General features: G+C 37.8%; 1 protein-coding gene, 1 non-coding gene and 1 pseudogene across 2 annotated transcripts in view; all 3 read left to right on the top strand.

Moving 5' to 3' along the window:
* Positions 1-22,312, top strand: part of ADGRB3 (adhesion G protein-coupled receptor B3) — a 684,888-nt gene that overhangs the window by 152,428 nt on the left and 510,148 nt on the right. The gene's annotated exons all lie outside the window — the stretch shown is intronic.
* On the top strand, positions 3,597-5,744 carry LOC140697887 (large ribosomal subunit protein eL13-like; annotated as a pseudogene).
* LOC116279691 (small nucleolar RNA MBII-202) lies at positions 5,158-5,238 on the top strand. Its single transcript, XR_004188993.1, has one exon. It is a non-coding gene; the product is annotated as a small nucleolar RNA MBII-202 (small nucleolar RNA).

Here is a 22,312-nt window from a genome sequence, read left to right as displayed (position 1 = left end):
AGCTGTGTGATGTTAACCTGTCTTACGTTTTGACATTGTGTGTATATGTGTATGTATTTATACGAATGTTTACATGTCCATGTATAAATATTTATATATAAAATATAGATATACATATTTATATACAAAATATAGTTATATAACTATATTAAAACTTATTCATATATGTGTATATTTATATATTTTATTAGTATGTATTTATATTTTTCCAATATATAAATAAATACTAATATTTAAAAGTCTAAATAATTTTATATTTAAATAAATTTAAATATTAAATATATAAATGCATATTTATTAGTATATATTTATACTAATGTATAAACAGATCAGTGAACTATAAGAATTATTAAAGCTATGGAATCAGTCTGAAATGCAAGCATTTATGTTTTACTCTTCTGCAAAATGAGATGCAAAGTGGGAAAGAAATTTTTGCTGTGGTCAGAGCTATAGCGTGTTGGGTCCATACCACGGACCACTTTATATGCTCATCTATTTAAAACTCACAACAACCCTGTAAATTATACTATTTCTTATTTTATCAATTTATATTTATAAAAAATATAAATAATACTATTATTATTCCCATGGTACCTAGAGGTGAGCCCTAAAGATATTAAGTACTTTACCCAAGAAGGGGCAGTCAGCACGTCCACAGCCTGGCGGTCTATTTGAGTGGCTTTATTGCCTTTGTATTTCCAAGGAAGGGAGATCTACAGAGATGAACCAAATGCCTGCTAGGAATACAATTCATAAGAGGCTGAATCAGGGATTGAAAGCTCTTCTCCGACAGCTAATCCTCCCTGAGAGGTCTGTGTGCAGAAGGGATCACAAGGTATTGGAGTTCCGGCCCTTACATCCGGCTTGATCCTGTCTTGTATTTGACTGTTAACAGTGCTCAGATAATTTAAAAGTTTAATACCAGGCACTGCTGGAGTCCTGCGATGGCAGCATGTTATAAATGTTATATATCCTCCTCCCGTTCCCAGAGATCAACCGGAATGTTAATGGATTTCCTGGGACAGTTCTCTGAAAAAAACTTCATAAACTTTATTATTTTTAACCATAATTATTTTGGTACACTTTTGAGGTTATGTAAAATATTGGCTAAAGCCAGGAACACATAGGTGGAACCTAGTGATGGAACTTTTGGGTAACATTTTCCTGAGAGGGGAAGTGAACACGTGTAGCATTTAGGCCCCTGAACTTCAGGCCCCTGAACTGTCAGGTGTGTTCTGGGATGTTAACTGTTCCCTGGACTTCCATGCAGATATCCGTGGAAACTTATCACTTTAGCAATTATACATCTTAAGACTGGTGATCCGTCCGTGGTATACAAATCGGAAGTTAAAGTTGTCTTTGATAAGTTACAGGTAAATGAAATTATCCTGGAGGAAAAAAATATATATCTTGATATAAAACAAAATGTATAGTATAGAAAGGCACAAAAGTCCAAGAAAAATGAGATCTGTTCTTTTAAACTCAGGATTGACAAGACATTCAAGAAGCGAGGGGTTGCTCTGAAAAACACAGGTGCAATTATATATTTCTTCTGAAAATAATCAGATGCAAGTGTACAGTGATAAATTGCAAATCCTAAGATGCTCTCCACTAGCTTGAGGTTAAATCAATGTTTTTCCTCAAATCAAAACATCAGAATTTTTCCTCGGTTGAGGTTTAATTTTTTAAAGGTTGAATATTTATAGGGAATCTAAACACTGAAATTGTCAGAAGTCCTTGGAGAAAGGTTAAGCTAGGTAATGAGTAAACTCAGAATGTTCGGGAGTAGGACTGAAGGTGTCCGGGAACACCTTGAATTAAAATGCAAAGCATTCTGAAGAGAAAGTCTGTACCTTTCATCAGATTTCCAACAGAGTCCAAAAACTCTTAACAATTATTTCCTTAGGATGGCATTGCTTTCCTTTTTTTTTTTTTTTTTAATTTGTCCATCAGCTATACTGGCGTGGAGACTTTATACTTAACGTGCCTTAACGTCTTTATATAAAGTTATAGAATCACAGGCTCTTGGAATGTATCTCTTCTGTGTTTGCCGCCAAGTAAAAATAACCCTGTTCTTAAGAATCACTCGTGTGAAAGAAAAAAAAAAAAGAAGCTTTGAAGCCTGGTAGACTTGAGTTCAGAGCGTTCTCTGCTACTTGGTCAGGTTTCAGAAATTTTTTTAATGATGATTATATAGCATAAGGTTGTAGTGGATTAACTGAAAAAAAAGTAGATAAAAATCATTTGGCATCTAGATGGAACTCCATATTAGTCCAGGATATTTCATTCTGTGTTTTGCCATTTTAGCCGAATATTCTTGTATGTATTGTATCGACTGGAATCGGCCGTGATGTAATTTCCCTCCAACTTTTTTTGAAGCAGTGTATTCAAATATTGCGAGTCTCAGCCCTCTTCTGCCCGTGACTCCCCGGCTCCTTTCCACTCTTCTGGGGCGTCAGGTGTTCTCATCACCTTTGCCATTGTTGAGATGTCATATATTAATGTAAGCGCGTCTGTGCTCATTCTGCCACCAGTCTTTCCAAGAGATTTCTGAGAATTTCCTATTTGCTCCGAAGGCTGCAGCGAAGCGCTTTCTGAACGCAGGTCTCCTGGGAATACGCCTGTCCCGTCTTTGAGATTCGCTGCGTAGGTCTCTGTTGTCTTGGTGACCGTCCTACTATGATGACCCACATTCAGAAAACTGTGAAATGAAATGTTGCTTCTAAAACTTCTGATGCAGTCAGCTCAGTGAATAACATTGCCCATTGATAACTACTTGAGCGCGAATCTTTCTGGAAATGAAATCAAACAGCATGGGTTTGCCAAAGCACAGGATACAACTTCATAGGTACCTTTTTGTAGGTAGCCTTTGTAGGGGAAAATAGTGTAGAACAAAATGTATACAGTTTATGTATATGTGTATCTGTGCTGTACATCCTCCTTGTAAAGTGAGAAAAGAATCTCACCAGCAATGATAAAATCTCACCAGCAATATTTTCAGGGACACAAGTATTTGTTTCCCTAATGTCCAAGGGTTTGGGGAGAAAACATTCTATGACGAGAATGTCTCGTTGTTCCCCATTTAAGTGATATCATATGATATTTGTCTCTGTCTGACTTACTTCACTTAGTATGATAATCTTGAGGTCCATCCATGTTGCTGACAACAAGGACCTACTGTAGAGCACAGGGAACTATATTAATAGCTTGTAATAACCTGTAATTATAAATAATGTGAAAAAGAATATATACATATATATATATATATCTGAATCATTATGCTGTATACCAGAAACTAACACAACACTGTAAATCAACTGTATTTCAAAAAAAAAAAAAAGAATGTCTAGTTGTCATCTCAAGGCCCATCTAGTAGGTGAAGCGAGCCATTACCAGAGATGGATGAGCCTTGTAACCTGTCGTTCCTGAATCCGTTCCCTCCACACACATGCACTGGGTGTCTAGCATTGTCGAACGCTGAGACAGAAGTTTCTGGTACTGGGCAGAGGAGGACTGTCTGGCTTCTACGCTCCGGATGCTCACTGTCTAGTGAAAGGAGACAGACGTGTAAACAAGCAGGCTGTGGGAAACAAACTATGTCGGGCAATGTTCCGTCCGTGCTGGAGCTGAAAGGGAAAGCTTTCTGGGGATGTTTTCCACTTGAGTCTCAGCAGGAGGAGAGCGGGGCAAGGGTACTATATTTAGAAGGAGGATGGGAGAGATGTCTGCACCCCCTGAACCCCGGAAGCTGCCTGCCCACCAGAGGGAGGGGCGCTTGGTCCCTCGGCAACACCCCTAGGAGTCACTTTCCCATCTGACTGAAGTGGGAGGATGGGTTCTGCGCTTGCCTGGAGGCGTCTGTTTACTGAGCTACATCACTGACCTCGAGCTGAAGGCTCACAGCTCCTGCTCTAGGGACTTGGTCATATCGCCTGATGTCACTGCCTCTGTGGCTTCTAGAGACAAGCAGCCTCCTTGGGGCAGGTCCTGCCCCTATTATTTGGATGCCTTCAGTCGTACATACTGTCACCTCTGTTGGACAGTAGATCTTAAACAAGAAAGCTGACACCATGTAATTACGTTTGATTTATCAATAAACCATTTAAAAGCATTTCCATTTGACGGGTTCTACCCAGGCACCAATGGATGGACCTCTGTGCCTTTTCTCCTCTCATCCTGCTTTCTTCCTCCTCTTTGTACTTTCTCTCATCTTGACATTCCCATTGGCCCCTCTCTCACTTGAAGCAATTCTCTCCAAGATGCATATTAAAATTGAAGAACATTTTTCCTGCTACCTCGTCCTCGGGACAGATTTCCTTTCCAAGTCCAAAGATGAAAGTCTTGAATGAAATTTAAAATAAACTCATTAAAATGGATGGTTTATTGAAAAACAGCTACCCTACCCCTGATGTAAATTGACGGAAGGATATCTTCATTGAGTTCAGTGGATATTCATGGATTCGCAAGCCTCCTATGCTTCAAGTCTGCTCTCGGTCTTCATGCAGAGGGTTAGAAGATGAATGAAACATCACAACCACACTCAAAGGGTTCTCAGGTTGGTAGGGGAGCCAAACATGTAAGCTAATGAACTGGAACAGTGGACAGAGGATGCAGCATTGTTACCCGTGTAAAGTACAGAGAGGATGCTGAGAGAGAGTGAATAACCCGGAGAAGGAGAAGCTCTGGAAGAAGGAAGCTCCTGGAGAAAGCGACCTCAAAGTTGTACTTTCTGAACAGCCAAGGATTTTTCCATGATGAGCCAGTTAGTGGGGGCAGGATCCCCCCAGCAGAAAAAATGTTGTGTAGCGATGTGGATGGGTGAAATGGCATGAAATGCTCAGGAATGGCCAGTCCATCAGCCTTGAACTTCAGGTGTGGAAGGACAATGGGAAAAGGTGGGGTCCTGGCAAGACTGTGGGTGAAGGGTCTTATAGACCCACCTAATTGCTTCGGCTTCACCCTCTCGCTGTGGGAAGACAGGAACATTTAAAACAGGAAATTTAAAAGACTTATATCATAGAAAAAATTAAGACTTTTTTAGTTGAAAGAGTATGTTAGTGAGTAGAGGGAGGGGAAAGGAGCTGAAATTTACAAAGGGAGACTAGTTAGAAAATTGTTGCCAAATCCAAAAAGAGATAATAAAATATTAGAGCCAAATGGTGACGTTCTCCAGAATCACTGCAGTGCCGTGATGAAAAGTGCACTTGAACCCTTTTCCGTCTGACAGCTGGGCTCTCCCGGTAGAGGGTAGGAACCGGGGTGCCCTTGGGGCTCCACCTGTGTCTGTCCGTGGGGCAGGTGGCTGGCATCCACAAAAAGGTGGCCTGGACCATTGGGATCTTGATGGACCCGAGGTGGGGGAGCAAGTGCACGGAGTCCCTGCAGACCAGCATGTGGTGGCTGAAGGAGCAGAGCGCCGAGCTCGTCCTCCTCCCCAGGAAGCCCTTGGCCCCCTGAATGGAGGCAGCTCTGTTGAAAGGCTCCAGCTGGCCACCCAGCTGATGGGAGCAGTCATGCTCATACAGAATGTCTACAAGAAGGAGAAAGCTGGAGACTTCACAGAGGAGGAGGAGAACTTGAAGACGTTTGCCAGTCTCTGCATGACCCATGCCTTTTGGCATCTGAGCAGAAAGGGCCAAGGAAGCTGCAGAACAAGATGCTGAAAAGAAAAAGAATAAATAAAATGCTGCTGGCAACTTGTGATAAATAAAAATAAAATAAAGACACATAAACTCACAGCGTAGCCACCATTACACTAAGGTAGTGCCGGGAGAAGAGAGGAGAAAGGCACTTAGGAGGGAGAATCTGCAGAAACTAGTGGCTCATTGGATTCGAATAGTGAGAAAGACAAAGCCAAGATTATGCCTTCCAGGTCCCAGGACTTGGAGGAAGACCGGGAAGCGGTACCACTAGCCAGGACAGGGGATGGGAAACTTTGGAGGGAGCGGTCCTTCCTTCACTTAACAACTATTATCGAGTATTTAGATGCCAACATTGCTCTAAAAAACAAAGCAGACAAATCTCCCATTCTTAGGGAGTTTATAATCTGTAGAGAAAAGAGGTAACACACAAAAAGAATTTGTCCTATAATTCCAGGAGGTAGTAAGTGGTATTGAGAAAATTAAGGCAGGTAAGCAACGAGAGGCTGTAGGCTGGGGGTGCTCTTCCCGGCAAGATGGTCTTCTCTCTGAGAAGGTGATATTTAATTGGAGAACTGAATGAAGCAGGCGTCTGCATGAGGATCTGGAAGAGAGACCAGAAACAGGAGTAATTTGGGCGTGGAGTGGAGAGAGCCAACGTGGAGAATGAACAGGGTGGGAAATGAGTTTCAGAGAGAGAGGGAGTGGCCTTGCAGTCGAGAAGAGTTTGGATTTTATGTCATTTGAAATGAAACCCTGAAGAGTTTGGTCATCAGAGTGACAAGATCTGATTTATGTCTTTAACAGATCATGCAGGCTGTTGTACATAGAGAATTGATGGTTGGAAGGTGGTATCGATGCAGAGAGATGAACTAGAGAGTGATTTCCACCTTTTAGAGAGAATATCAAGGTCTATTGGACCAGAGAGATGGTGAGGAATTGAGGAGTGTTTAGATTCAGGATGTATTTCCATATATGGCTCTATCGATGGGTTACTTTTAATGGCAGAAAAAGAGAAGAGTCAAGGAAGAGTACTAGATTTTTGACCTGAGCAATTAAGGTGTGATGAGAACAAAGGCTTTTTGGGGGGAGATGTGGAGGAAGGGACATTAAGAGTTTCTTTTTGGCCACCTTAAGCTTGGGACACATTTTGGACATTCATGGAGAGAAGTCAGGTCCCTGGTTGGCTGGCGTCCTCCGGAGTTCTGAGAGAGTTCCAACTGGAGATGTCAACATGGGAATTATCAGTGTGTGTGAATGACATCGTCCAGCCTGGAGGACAGTGGGTGGGAGAGGCATCCAGGAATCAGGATGAGATGGGTCCTAGGAACTGAGGGAGAGAAGAAACAGGGAGAGATTTGGGGAGCCCTCCCTTGAGTTTCAGTGATAAAAGTGTCCCTAGAAGGAGGGGATGGACCAATTATGTCGATTGCGAATGACAGGTCAGATAATTCAACATTGAGTTATTGCAGAGTTTTCAAAATTAACAGGACTCTGCCTTTGAATAAACTAGTTCAAAGATTCAGAATTAAGACTGGTGCATCTGAAATTACCGCACAAAAGAGCATTGCTGTTCAGACCGGTACAAAGAACTGTGGTGGGAGAACAGAGAAGAGGGAGGTGAGTCTGAAAGGCAGATGGTGGATGAGAAAGAAGCAGTAAATTTCTGAGCCAGACGTGCCGAGGACCAAGAAGGCCTCACAGAGTGTGCAATGTGAAGACTTTATTCTGAGACAGAAGCGTCATGAACTTTGTGATGACCAAATCTCACTTGTTTCCTCCAGCTCCAATAGCCTGTGTATATAGGCTTAATTAATATGCATGTTAGTAATTTAGTTATTTTACTTGATTCTTGCCCATGTGCATAATGGAATCTTAGTCTCCTTTGTCTGCCCTGTGTTATTTCTAGGAGTTTGCAGAATATGTAACTCTAGGAACTGAAGAACGTTTCTAGGAGCTCACAGAACATGGGTTCCTCAGATACTCTGTCTCTCCCCTCCTCGGCGTCATGCTTTATTCCTAGACGCTGAGAGTATCACTCTCCTTCAGTCTGGACTTCAGACAGAGACTTCAAACTCAACAGAATGAGTATCTTTATCCTGCCCTTTCCGTGTTTGATCTCCTCAGTGTTTGTCAACCAAGAGCACAATGCTCACCCATTCCTGGTTAAGCCAAAGAACAATACTCACATGGCATGGATTAATCCAGTCTTCTCCAGTCTGTCCACTAGCCTGACAAGTATGCCCAGACATATCCGAACCACAGCAGTGGACACAACGTAAGATGAAGCGGAACTCTGCCACGTAGATTATGGGATTTCCAAGAGATTGAAACCACACAGTAATGAAGCAGACCAAAAACAGACAAACAAGCAAACAAACAAAAAAACTGCGTCTTGGATCCTTAGGCAAGAAAAGGAAATAGTCCAACCTCTTTATTTTTCACATGAGGAAAACTGAAATCCAACAAATTTAACTGATGCATCTAAGGACACAAAGCTGAATTTTGTAGAACTCAGACATGTACCCAAGTTTCCAAACTTCAGGCTATTTCCTTTTCCAATAAAATAGAAGCACACACATACACACACAGAAAGGCCACAGTAACTGACTTAATTCTGAATACAGTCTAATTCCTTCCACTGGATAGGGGGAGTAATTTTACTGTACTCTTGGAAATAAGAGCACCATTTGGGAAACAAACATGGTAATATATGGATATGTCACATGACAGATGCAGAAAGAGAAGTAATAATAATAATAGTGCTTGGCTAATTTCTGCTTGTGTTTCAAGCTTCAAAGTGTATTCAACTGTATTCAAATTGTAGTTTAGAAGAAAAAATTTTGACTACATCTGATTAGAGGATGGGGACCTTAACACATATTGACAAGGTGCATAAAATCTTAATTTCTGAAGTTCATGAATCTTGTGGAGAATAACAGTGTAACCAAATAATTATAGTGATGTGTGTTTACTGGACAACTGGTCAGTTGAACTACAAATCTAATTGAACTAATCATTTGATTAATGAATCAACTTAATCAGTTAAACTGTTGGCCTGTGTACAGAAGGTATGTTAGAGTTTTTAAAATTTATTTGTGTAAATGGCTGGAAAATCAATTTTACAGGTAGGAGATACAGTCTCCACCAATCCAATCCTGGTTCCACATTCCTCTAAGAGTTACCTTTTTAAAACCCTCTGTTTAATTCATTCTCTTTATTTAAAATCTTCCCCCCTATTTCCCACAGAATGAATGTCAAACTTCTTTCAGTGGCAGTCAGGGGTCTCTCCATCTGCCTGGACTTATCTTTCCGATAGTGTCACTGGCCCCTGTTCCTCAATCTCTTTCCTAGCCATACTCTTTTTTCCCCTTTCTTTTAAATATTCTACTATATACCTTTTATTGAACAACTGCCTCTGATTTTTTTTTTTGCCTGTATACATCACATACTTAACTCACCCCTGGGCCTTTCTTTATGTTTCTCTCTCTTTCTGGAACCTTTCTAAACGTTCTTTACTGGTTGACAGCCTATGACTTCTTCAAATGCCCAGATCAAATGTCAACTTACCTGAGACTCCAATAACTGCTTCTGGGCTTCATTATAATTCATAATCTCTTATTTACAGGACCTTCCAGAAACATCAGCTACCCCCTTTCCTATCCAGAGTTCCATACTTTTTTATCCTCAGAAGCAGCCAGTTCAAGTATATCACTTTTTTATTCTTTTTTATGGCTGTGTAGTATTCCATTGTATAGAAAAACCACACATTCTTTATCCAATCATCTGTCAATGAACATTTAGGTTGCTTCTGTGTCTTGGTTATTGTAAATAGTGCTGCTATGAACATTGGGGTGCATGTATCTTTTCGAGTTAAAGTTCCCTCTGAATATATGCCCTTGAGTGGGATTGCTGGATCATATGGTAACTATTTTTAGTTTTTCAAGGAATCTCCATACTGTTTTCCATAGCAGCTGCACCAAATTACATACTCCTTATGAAATAAACAACAACATCCTACTGTTTAACACAGGGGACTAGATTCAATATCTTGTAATAACCTATAATGAAAAAAGTATATGAAAATGAATGTATATATATATGTGTGTGTGTGTGTGTGTGTGTCTGTGTATAACTGAATCACTATGCTGTACACTGGAAACTAACACAGCATTGTGAATCAACTATACTTTGATTAAAAAAAATCTACCACTTGTTTTCAACTCTCCAATCCCATCACCATCATTACTCACTCGGCTGACTCACTGAGAAACCAGCTGTGAGGTGTGAGTGCTACCAAATTGTATCCCTCAGCTTCCACTGCATCCATGCCATCCTCCCACATCCTCTCTCCCACGGAGCAGAGCAGTGTCCCCTTCCAGATCTTTCAGCACCTCTGCCTCTTTCTCAGACAACTGCCATGTTGCTAATTGCTCATTTTGTATTTGATGACAGACATGTAGAAATGCTCATTGACGCCTGTGACCTGCCTTCAGTTCTATTTATTCTTCAACTCCATGCACACAGGTGTGTGCATGCCCCCCCTGCCCACCTGGTGTGGTTCCAAAGTCCAAATCCATGGTCTTTCCATCTTTGTTCTCATTCTCTTTATTTTCCTCCAATGTTCAGTGTCCCATGTGACCTTCTTTCATGAAATACTTCCCATGTCTTGTTTTAAGAATATGGATTTTCCCAGTGTCCTCTCCCACTTTTCTGAGTTTTCCCCTCCCTGTTCATTAGAAGCTGAATGTCTAGTTGGATGTGTCCTTTGTGAAATATTATCCATGGCTCCTCATTACTTACGTAATAAACTTCGTAGCCTTTCTCTGTCATAATACTGACTTTTACACAAACTTTTTGAGCCAGAACACCTCCAAAATGCCCCTCACTCATTCCTCCAGACCTTGGATTATGCTGTTGCTCTGTCTAGAATGCTGTCTCATACTTTCCAACTTGAGAGAGTCATGCTTATCTTGCAAATTATCCCCCAGATGTCACTTCCCCCGTGCCACCTGCTTTCTCTAATTATTGGAGAATTAGTGGAGAATTAGTCACTGCCTCTGCTGCCTTAACACTTTTTATGTGCATCACAAACTTTTGGTAATACTACATGTCATGTGTTGAAAGTAATTTTAAAACTGTCTCCTTCCCATTACACTCCTCCCTCAGTTCGGCTGGGGTCTGCATTAATCTTTACATTCACAGTGTAAGTGGTCACTAAGGACTGATTTATTTAGTAATTGCTTGTCCTCAATCAAAGCTCTCTGGTGAGGGACATTCTACAATATTCTTCCATATCACAGATCTCTATAAAAGAATGAAGGAGATTGAATTAAAAAATAGTTTTTCTACAATATAAACGGTGAATTTGCAGTAATGAGGGAGAAAGTCTTTATTGTCATTGCCACAACAAAATTAAATATTTTAAATAAATATTCAGAAATACTTCTCAATATTTATTTTGCATGTCAGACCCATCACATTCAATTAATACTAATCGTAGCTCTTATTTTTTTCATCATTCATGATTTCTTATCTCAGACTTTTCTCTAATTTCTTATGTTCTATTAAATGTGTAGACCATGGTTCTGAAAAAAGGTCATATTAAAATGAGTTTATACGCTATGCATGCTACAGACTAGAGTGTGAACATTTTACAGACGCTTAATCTCCCCCAAACACTGATCGCTCACCTGAGAGCTGTTTCTTTTCTCAGCCTGACTTGACTTGATTTACTCCATGGAACTCCATCTTGATAATGGGTGTGACTGAATGGTTGAGAAAACCCAACGTGGGCTAACTTCCGTCTTGTTTTACTTTATCCCATGAAAGAAACTTTCCTCCCTCAGGGGGCCTTCTGGGAGTCTTTCATCCACTGAAGGCCTTGGGACGGGAGATAAAAATTCGGATTTTTAGCAACCGAACAGTGGGGGAGGAGGTGCTGGGAGCCTTCACCCCGCTGATCATATCTCAGTCCCAGGAACCAAGTCTGGTGGCTGCATAAGGCACTTCTGTGCTGGAGCTCAGCACAGTGGCTGTGTTTAAAGATGTAGATGAATGAATGATGACCATGGTAATTCTTTTTCACGCTAAAATTCATTATATTATATTCCCTTTTTTGTTTTAGGATTATAAGAGTGTTTACAAAATCAATGTTTATGATTTGACAAAATTAATGTATTGAGGTTAAGACGGATTATTTTTTAACCCCTGGGGATTTGGTTTCGCCCTTTGAAACAAATATACAGACATCATGGCATTTCCTCTTGTCATAGAAATAAAATGTCCTTATGATTCCAATTGTTAACTTTTAATCTGAACACTTTGGTTTATATAATCACAGCCCATATTCTTTTATAGTCAGTCAGGACCTGGCCCATCAGAGGTTCCGAAGTAAACAGGTACGTGATGTGAACTCCAGGATAAGCACTTAATATTTATAGATTACAAGTTTGGATCTATGCACCTGAGTTCAGATTTTTAAAAAATTAAGATAATTAACATTTAAAGTGTTAAAAAAAGAAAAAGCTCTCATGATTTCAAAACCTTGTACATCATTGGCATTGATTTTCCACATTCCTCCCACAAAACTTTTATAACACTAAGTAGGAATCTTAGCATATATACAATTTTGTGTTCTGTGGATTCATATTTTGCCAAACAGAACTGTCCATGTTTTTAAAATTTTTATATTATTATTTAATGGTTGCATAATCATCTAGAGAGCTGATATTCTAAAATTGACATAATACTTTCATTACTGTTTACTTACAAAATAATCACATTTATTATAGTTATAAATTAGCAAGCAGCCTGAATTGAAAAGAAAAAGTACTTATCTCTTCACTTCCCAGAGACGATGACAATGAATAATGGATATATTAGACTATATCTTGAACTTTTTATTGGAGTGTAGTTGGTTTACACTGTTGAGTTAATTTCTGATGTACAGCATAGTGATTCAGATATATAGATATATATATATATATATATATATACATACACATACATACATATATTCTTTTTCATATTCTTCTTTATTACAGGTTATTGCAAGGTATTGAATACAGTTCCCTGTGCTATACAGGAGGACCTTGTTGTTTATCCATTTTATATATAGTAGTTAATAGCTGCAAACCCCAAACTTCCACTTTATCCCCTCCCCTCCCTTTTCCCTCCTGGTAACCATATATTTGCTTTCTATGTCTGTGAGTCTATCTCTGTTTTGTAAATAAGTTCATTTGTATTTTTTTTTTTTAGATACCATGTGAAAGTGATATTATATGGTATTTATCTTTCTCTTTCTGTCTTACTTCACTTAGAATGACGATCTCCAGGTCCATCCATGTTGCTGCAAATGACATTATTTTATTCTTTTTTAGGGCTGAGTAGTATTCCATTCCAGAAAGAAAGAGAGAGTTTTCTCTGGATATATACTCAGAAGTGGGATTGCTGGGTCATAGTTTAAGTCTATTTTTAGTGATTTAAGGAATCTCCATACTATTTTCCATAATGGCTGCACCAAACTACATTCTTACCAACACAAATGGCCAACAGGCTCATGAAAAAAATGCTCAATATTGCTAGTTGTCAGAGAAATGCAAATCAAAACCACAATGAGGTATCACCTCACACTAGTCAGAATGGCCATCATTAAAAAGTCCACAGATGATAAATGCTGGAGAGGGTGTGGAGAAAAGGGAGCCCTCCTGTATCTTGACTATTTTACATATCTGTCTTCTTAACTATCTATACAAATATGCATCTAAATATATATTATGTGTATTTTTTTAAAATGTGACCATATAATTTATAATAAAATTATACAGATTATAATCAGAAATTTTGTTAATAATATATTATGATCAATTTTTGTATCTATAAATCAGAGTTTTCTGTGTAGCATTTCCCTTTTGAAATATAGCATAGTTTTAATAATTTAATTTTGGAATACAGCATAGGTCCCAATTTTAGAAAATACTCAATTTGTGGCAGTGCTATGGTAAGCACGCATATCATTATGCAGTTGTCTTATTAGTTATTTAACATAAATTCCTAAAATTGGGTTAAAGGTATGCATATTTTTAAGGCTTTGGTAGCTATGGATTAGACAGCATCAAGAAAAAGTTATACAATATTCCTAACAGCAAGAATGTGGCACAACTTAGCCTTTTTGAACATTTAAAAAGAACTCTTTGGCATGAATTGCTGAATTTACTTTAACATGTTACAAAATAACAAAACCCAATTTTAATTATAGATAAGGCAAGAGATCATGGCTATATTAGATTAGTTCTCATATCACATTGAAACAAGTACTGATTTCTTCCCACATAACAGTGCAGTGATGTATTTTTTGCTTACCACTCGGCCATGAATTCCAAAATAAGAGTAGAGACAGTGCGGTGACGATGCACAGCCAGTCGCATCCCTTAGCCTGTAGATGGAGTTCTTTCAAATTAAGAATTTAAACAAATGTTTAGGTGTATTTCACTTAAGTGAGGGCCCAGAAATCTATGAAGCGTTTAAAAAAAAAAAAACTTAGTGTTTTTTCTTACTTGGGTACTGTGCCACATTACCAGTGGAGCCATTTCCAACAGCTCAGTTAGTTAAATGTATGGTTAGTTAATAGTTGAAAGGATTTCAGGGACTGAGAGTTATGAAAACATTTAAGTATATGAATTTCCATTTGCATTCCCTTTAATACCAAGTCACAATAACTTTGATGGACCTTTAAGAAATCTCTGAAATATTTGTAAAATTAGTTCAATGAGAAAATTTCAAGTTCAGGTGGATCTATTTTCCTTTTTATTGCTGAAAAACTAAAGTCAAAATAAAATTAAGTCAGGCCCTGCGGATTCCAGGATGATAGCTTCAGACCTGGCATTTAGCAGTGTTGAAAGGCCAGGCACGGGGTGGCATATGGCTCAGTGGTAGAGCGTGTGCTTAGCATGAGCAAGGTCCTGGGTTCAGTCCCCAGTACCTCCTTTAAAAAAATAATAAAGAAGAAAAAACTTTTAAATAGAAATCCAGTGAAAGGGAGGGGAATTTGTTTTGGTGATTTCATCCATCACCTTGTTAGCTGGATACAAAACAGAGATTTGGCCTCTGTTTCAGGAGCATCTCTGGAACCGTTCTCCATCCTACATTCTTGTTACCTATGTAGTCTGGCAAGAGAGAAATACCTTACTTTTCAAAACCTCTCTTTTGCATAACTATGCATTTACTACACTTAGGACTTTTTTGAAATCTAGTCCATTTTCAATATTATGCAGTTTGGATCCTTTTTTTTTTTTTTTCCTGAACAGTTATTTTTGTCACAGAAGTACTCTCTGCCAGGAATGGTTAAAATGGATATATCCAGTTAGACTTCACATACAAGGATCGTGTATTTCATAATACCCCTCAGAATGTGTTAACCTCCATGAGATACTATACAAGGTGACTCATTAAAAAGTACATTTTGTATCTATTCAATGATGAGTGTCATCAGGAAGGAGGAGGAGAAAGGAAAGGATGAAAAGGAGGAGAGGAAGAGAAAGAAATAGGATGAACGCCTGATGAGTAAAAGAATGGCCTTGCCTAGGCAGCTGCTATCAGGGAATTAGCTACAGTGGCATTTTTCCAAGTGTGGTCAGAGGACCACCTGCAAACGGATGACACTGTGTGCTTGTTAGAAGCAGAGCATCCTGCCTGCTCCTCCTTATCTGCTAAGTCAGATTCCCTTGGGAGGGAGCTCAGGGATCTGTATTTTTCCTGAGCACCGAAGATGATCTTGTGCCCACTGAAGTTTGAAATCTCTTGAACTAAAGTGTAAAGTTAATTGAAAATTCTGACCCGTAGCCTGATTTAAAAAGATTGTACTGGCTTGGAAAATCTGCTCGTATATTATGACTTGTTCTCAAGCATTCAGAGCAGTATAAATGCACAGAACCCTCTCAAGCATTTGGAATGGTATAAATGCGTGGAATCCTCTAAGAAAATAAATTTTATATAGAGAAAGCATTGGAAAGCGGAAACTGATGGGGACTTATTCACCCTATATTCTCAGTACTGTTGGAAGACTCATCTTTGAAATGCAAGAAGGGAGGATATTAGGATAGAATGACTATTTACTTACAGAGTGTTTTTCTTTCAAGAGAATCTAAAATGATGAGTGTAATTAATGTTTAAGTAACACAATAATTAAGCATGTAGGTATAGCCTCTCTCTGAATTGCTGAAGCATACAAATTATTTTAAGAATTTGAATATCAAATGCTGTTTGCATGCCAACATGTTTACTATAAATCTATCGATGTGGGAACACAATTTGTCCAGGCAAATAGTGTAAATACAATCTAAATAACAGATAATGGTAGTTGACCATTGCTAATAGTGATTTTTCTTAAATTAAAAAAAATACATTTGTAGGCATATTTTAACTATGGCTTCTGAGAATGGAAGCCTGTTTCTCTATTTATATAATTTAAATAAATTTTCTGACCTCAGGGGAAAAAGTAGTGTGAAAAAACAAGAGATGAATTCCCAGCCCCAAAGGTCAAATGCTAATTTTGGATTTCCTTCATTTAAGAAAATACTACCAATTTCAGTGTCAAAACTATTGATTATTAATGAAAAACACATTTCCTATGGAGCTGTTTTTGACTTGTACATTTTAATCTCTGGTAAAAACATATTAATCTCTTTTCCCTCCAATGTCTGAAGCTGAATCACAACACAGGGATGTAATGCAAATCAAGACAATTCTTTCCAAAGCTCTGAAAATTTAATGTCAAAAAATACATATTTTAGCATACATTATTTAGTGAAAAGTTCACTTTTATTTCTTATGCAAAAGTGCTCTAAGCTTCGGAATGAGAGAATTTTGTGGGTTCCTGGTTTTACCATGTGATTTAGAAGTTTTAACTTCCTCATGGGTATCCGGAGGTGTGCTCGTTTGTCTTCTACTGGTCATTGCACCAATTTCATTTCCATTTTGTTGTTGTTATGATCATGAGTATGATTATGATTACGCTAGGTAGGCGCATAAATGAAAATCACTCGAAGGGTCAGTCAGTGACCAGCACCTTACGCGGAGGCTGTGATTCCTGGGAGCAGTGGGCCGTGTCTGCTCCCTCAGGGAGAGTGGAGTCATGTTTTCTGTAACTTAGGAGGGCCCGTAATTGCTTCTGAAAACAGTCACCACCACCTTCACCAACAGCAGCCCACTGAGAATCCCTGCCCCGGGCACAACCAGCGATGGCAAGACCTCGAGCCACTTCCGGTGGACATGGGCTGGCAAGAACCAGGGGCTTACCCCCAGATGGCTGAGTTGTTGGTCTTTGAGGTGCAGGACACCGACTTCTAGGTCTCACTGTCACTAACACGTTGATTTGGAGAAAGTCAACTGCTCTTGCCCAACCTCAGTTTTCTCCTTTGAGGAAAAGTGGTTGGAAGTAGATGATTTTGAATGTTTTCTCTGGTTGTACAAAACCCGTGGGAGGGTAAGGAAAACGCAAAATATGTGGTGGGGAATAAACAATGATCAGATCACAAGGAGACTGAAAGTGAATGAAAATTAAGGGAGGCTAATTAGAAAAACATGATAAAAATCAAAATATGAAACATTTTTGGGAGAGAAATAAAACAGGTTGTGAGAATGACAGGAAAGGAATTTCGAAAGTGTCCTTAAAAGTATAAGGCATGTCTTTACTGGAGAACGGTATGTGCAGGTCTTCTGCCATTTCGGGACTGGGTTTGTTTGTTTCATTGTTATTAAATTGTCTAAGCTGTTTGTATATTCTGGGGATTAAGCCCTTACCAGTCACACTGTTTGCATATGTTTTCTCCCATTCCATAGGTTGTCTTTTCATTTTATTTATGTTGTCCTTTACTGTGCAAACGCTTATACCAAAAAAAAGAACTTTTTAAAGGATACAAACTTATTTACAAAACAGAGACGGACTCATAGATGTTAAAAATAAACTTACGGTTAACAGAGGGTGAAAGGGAGTGGAAAGGGATAAACTGGGAGTTGGGGATTTACAGATATTAACTACTGAATATAAAGTCGATGAGCAACAAGGTCCCACTGTATAGCACAGGGACTAGAATAGTTAGATAGCTTTTTAAGACGATTTGAGAGAATATTTCACTTCTGTGAATAAAGTCTATTTGTCTTCTTGTTGAGAGGAAAAAAGTATCAGGTAGTGAACACTGGTAGAGGGATCAGGTCAAAAAGAAAGAATAGCAGTATTTTTCTCTAAACTTCTGTGTGATTAGATAGAAAGAGAATGAATAAAATGATATTTTAAAAAGGTGCTTTTCAACACATCTGCTTTAGGAAATTTTAACCATGCTTTTTAAATTATTTAACAAAAATGACAATGTGGATTCATTCTGTAGTTTCTCGCCATTTGCTTTTTATGAGGGCTATTGAAAATACAAAAATCATCTTCCAAAATTGATTACAATCAAACAACTCCACTTAACCTCACATGGTCAGTAAATTCTAAATACCTGAATACACTGCTACACTCTGTCTTAAGATCAACTTCTATTCCTATTTCTGCGGTTTTGAATTGTACTCTTTTATTTATAAGGATAGGAACAGGTTAATTCCTGGGCACTTGCATTTTCTGTGTATGGGACGTCTGTTGAGTTTTCCACATCTCTATATATAAACAAACCAAAGTACCTAAGTTTATATTTGGCAGAAATCGTATGGATCTGATTAGGATTTATATTTTATGGGGTTTTTTAAATTATTTAGTGTTGGATCTCACCATCATGCCAAGTCAATTAATTTTTTAAAGTTACTGATGGAACATCACAGTGGACAAGGCACTTTTCAAGTGGAAGAAACATGATAGGAGATAGATGTAGAGACGGGCAGATGATGACAGACAGACATACACATACATGAAACTGACGTACTATTCAATGTGTAAATATTTTTGAGTGGTTGAGTCAATGAATATGCTAAGAATTTAGTAATTTAGTGAGGAAGAAATCATTTTTAGTTGCAGTTGATAAAGAAAAGATTGTAAGAGCAGAATTAGAATTATTTGGCCAGGGATGGACCTGGGCTTTGAACCCAGGGTTCTTTAAAAATTGAGTCTGGGGAATCTAAATGCTCTTAGCATCCTATGAGTGGCCCAGAAGTACAGAGGGAAGATGAATACAAGTATGAGTTTGCAACGTGTAAAGCGGTTTTGGGGTGACACCAAGGAGATTAGTAGATGAACCTGGGTATTAACAGCAACCTCATATGAGAAGAGGTGTATGTGGTTGGGACCCAGTTATAAAAAGCCTTCAGTGCCAGGTTAGCAGACTTTGAAATGTATCCTCTGGGCACCAGAAAGCTTAGGGATAATAGAAATATTTACACTATTACTGGACTCTGTTCTGTTCCATTGACTGTTTTTGTGCCTGTACCAACACTGTTTTGATTCCTGTAGCTCTGTAGTATTGTCTGAAGTCTGGAAGGGTTATTCCTCCGGCTTCATTCTTTTTCTTCAGTATTGCTTTGTTAATTCTGGGTCATTTGTGATTCCATATAAAATTTTAGGATTATCTGTGTTAGTTCTGTGAAAAAATGTCCTGGGTAATTTGATAGGGATCCCATTATATGAGTAGATTGCTTCAGGCAGTATAGCCATTTTAACAAAGTTCATTCTTCCAATCCAAGAGCTTGGGGCATCTTTCCATTTCTTTAAGTCACCTTTAATTTCCTGTATCAATGTTTTGTAGTTCTAAGATTTGCTGAGGTTAGATTCATCTGCCTTAATTCTTATTTCTGATTTTACTTTTTAAAAAAGAATAACTACTTTGTAAATAAGTGTACTTCCTAGAGTTTAAATACATTCCTGTATTAGATGATTCTGTTAATTGCCAACTGTAGTGGAAGAATTTTAAGTATTTTAGTAGTGCTTTACAGATAACAGTAACTGTCATAGCTATCCTTTGAGTCTTGCCTAATATGACCATTCCTTCGGGAATGACCGTACACGTCAGTGGCCTGTGTAGCAAGCACGTTAAGGCTTCTCATCAAGCAGGGTCATTTATTAGATGCTTAACTGTGAATGTTGCTCCCACCAGGCAAGGTACCAAGATTGCTACTTAGGGGTTCTTTAAAAGTTGAGTCTGGGGAATCTAAATGCTCTTAGCATCCTCTAAATGGCACACTACTTCTGCACCCACTGGGCTAAATTGTGCTTGGTAGTATCAGCTGAATATGTTGAATAGTCACAGTTACAAGCAGCCTTCCAGAAATACCAGATACTGGGCCTACTATTACCTCATAGCAGGTATGTAGGCTCACATCAAGTTAGCGCCTGCAGTAACCAGACGGTGCAAAGGATTTGACTTGCCATGAATGACAGAATGCTTTCTTTTGCATTTGTTAGCCAATTCTTCAGGGCCCTTTCCTCAGATGCTCTAAGTGATCACTACACAATTTAAGTTAGAACTTAAATTTCAGTTCTTTTTTTTTTTTTACTTTTTCCAAAATAATATTCTCAATATTATTTATTATTGATAGCATATAACTTCATTTCTTAACATAATTAAGAAAAAAAGATTTACTTCTTTTTTAGGATAAAGTTGGTTTGCTTTAATTTTTTCCCCTTTTTCAGTTTTATTATGTAGAATTATTAGAGTTCGACTGCACATACCCATTATATTGCATGTAAATACATATCTACAGTATACTGCACTTTTTTTTTAGTTTTCATATATGTACTAGTTATTGTTTCTAAGAACAGATTAGATCTCTAGCTTTTTAAACTTACATAGTTATCAAAGGAATAAAGCCAACTACAAAATAAGAATCAACAGAATGCAGTAATTCAATTATAAGGGACAGTCAAATGTGCTGACACATGTTCAAGAAATCAAAATAATAATTAGTTCATTTGTGGCCTTATTATTATTGCGATTATTTTTTAGACTCCTCATATAAGTGATGTCATTTGGCATTTTTCTTTCTCTTTCCAGCCCACTTAGAATGACAGTCTTCAGGTCCAACCGTATTGCTGCAAATGGTGCTATTCTGTTCTTTTTTATGGCTGAGTATATATGTACCACATCTTCTGTATCCAGTCATCTGTTGATTTCAGTTCTTACAATTTTCCTTTATGATACTCACAAACTAAATACTGAATCTCGAAAGATGGGGCTTCTTTAGCTTTGAATCTTTATATAAGGTAACTATCACAGTGGCATTATTAGCCAACAGGCTAAATTTGTCAAAGCCAACTGAAATTGTTGAATTTTTATGAAACAGTAAAATGACAGCATTCTAATTTTGTTGAGTTAGAAGATTCTTTGTATCAGCTTCCCAAAGGAAATATTTATTTTATTTAGTGTACTTTTTGTTAATCCAAAAACACTTTTAGCACTCAATAGTCAGCTTTCAAGATACCCACATCTGACTGATTTCACTGTTAGGAATACTTACATATGTGTGTGAGTATAAGTGTGTCTGTAGTCCTTATGTGAGATAATAATTCCCTGAAGACTCTTCCTGGATAACAAAACTCAGCCAAAGGAAAAAAATTACTGGCCTTAAACATATTTTGCATATATAATTACACAAAATAGTCATATGTTAAAGTTACACAGCCAAAAATATTCCAGAAAACTTTAATATTTGTATTCCCTTACATATTTCCAAAAAGGGTGTAATGATTTGGTTGATAAACACTCTGCCATATTTGACACTTTTTTTAAAAGTCATAATATTGCACATAGTCACATTGCTTGATTGATTTACCAGCCTCAAAATCATTTTATATTTTCTTTTAGAGCAATATGAAGCTTTTCAGCTGCAAATTATTATCCTACTTGGAAAAAAAGAGCTTCTAAAATCTCTTGCAGTTTCTCTGAAATAATAATGGCTGAATATATCATAATTCTAGGCTGCAAAAATCCTTTGGAACAAAATATTTTAAGAGAAGATTATGGTAACAGGAGACAATTGCCTTTTGACATTACAGTTTATCTAGTAAAGTTAAGAAGCCTTTAAATAGGATCTATTCATGGTATTTCAACTTCCTTTCCCACTTGTTGGTGTATATGTGCTTTTGGTTTTTAAACTGACTTTGATAAAACTGTGTATTTTGAAAGAAAACCCTCAGTAATGTAGATGGTCATGGGGAAGGTGTCTTCCAGCATCCTTTCTTCTGTTTTTGGCTTTGAAAGTTCCTGAAGAATAAGAATCCATCCCCGAAAGAAAAGTAGAAGTCAAAGATCGAATAAAATTAAATACAGTGGACAAAAGCTTCTACTTGAAAGTATTAGTTGATATATGAAAAGAAAAGTTTATTTAATTGATTTTAAGTTAGCCAACTAAGTTAAATGGACTTTGAATAATCCATTTAAGCACTCTTTAATATCTTGAGATGTATTTGAATCTGAAATAGACCTAGAAATCTCTAGTTTGGAACAAGTATCCAATGCTTATTGGAATAAAAGTTACGATTATTTATTATTGTGAAAATGGTTAAGAATCTGTACTGAGTTGTGACACTGTTAAATGAAGAGTTATTAGAAAGCACAACAGAGAGTATTAATATCTAATTATATGCAATTGATTTGTAATTAGCTCTACAGGAGTGCAAAAATAATTCCTGCAGTATTAATGACAACCAGATCAGAGAGGAAAGCATTTTTTTTTCACTCCTTGCTCTA

This window comes from Vicugna pacos, chromosome 8 (genome assembly GCF_048564905.1).
Source record: "Vicugna pacos chromosome 8, VicPac4, whole genome shotgun sequence".
Lineage (NCBI taxonomy): Eukaryota > Metazoa > Chordata > Mammalia > Artiodactyla > Camelidae > Vicugna > Vicugna pacos.
This window is presented reverse-complemented; position numbering and strand designations above follow the sequence as displayed.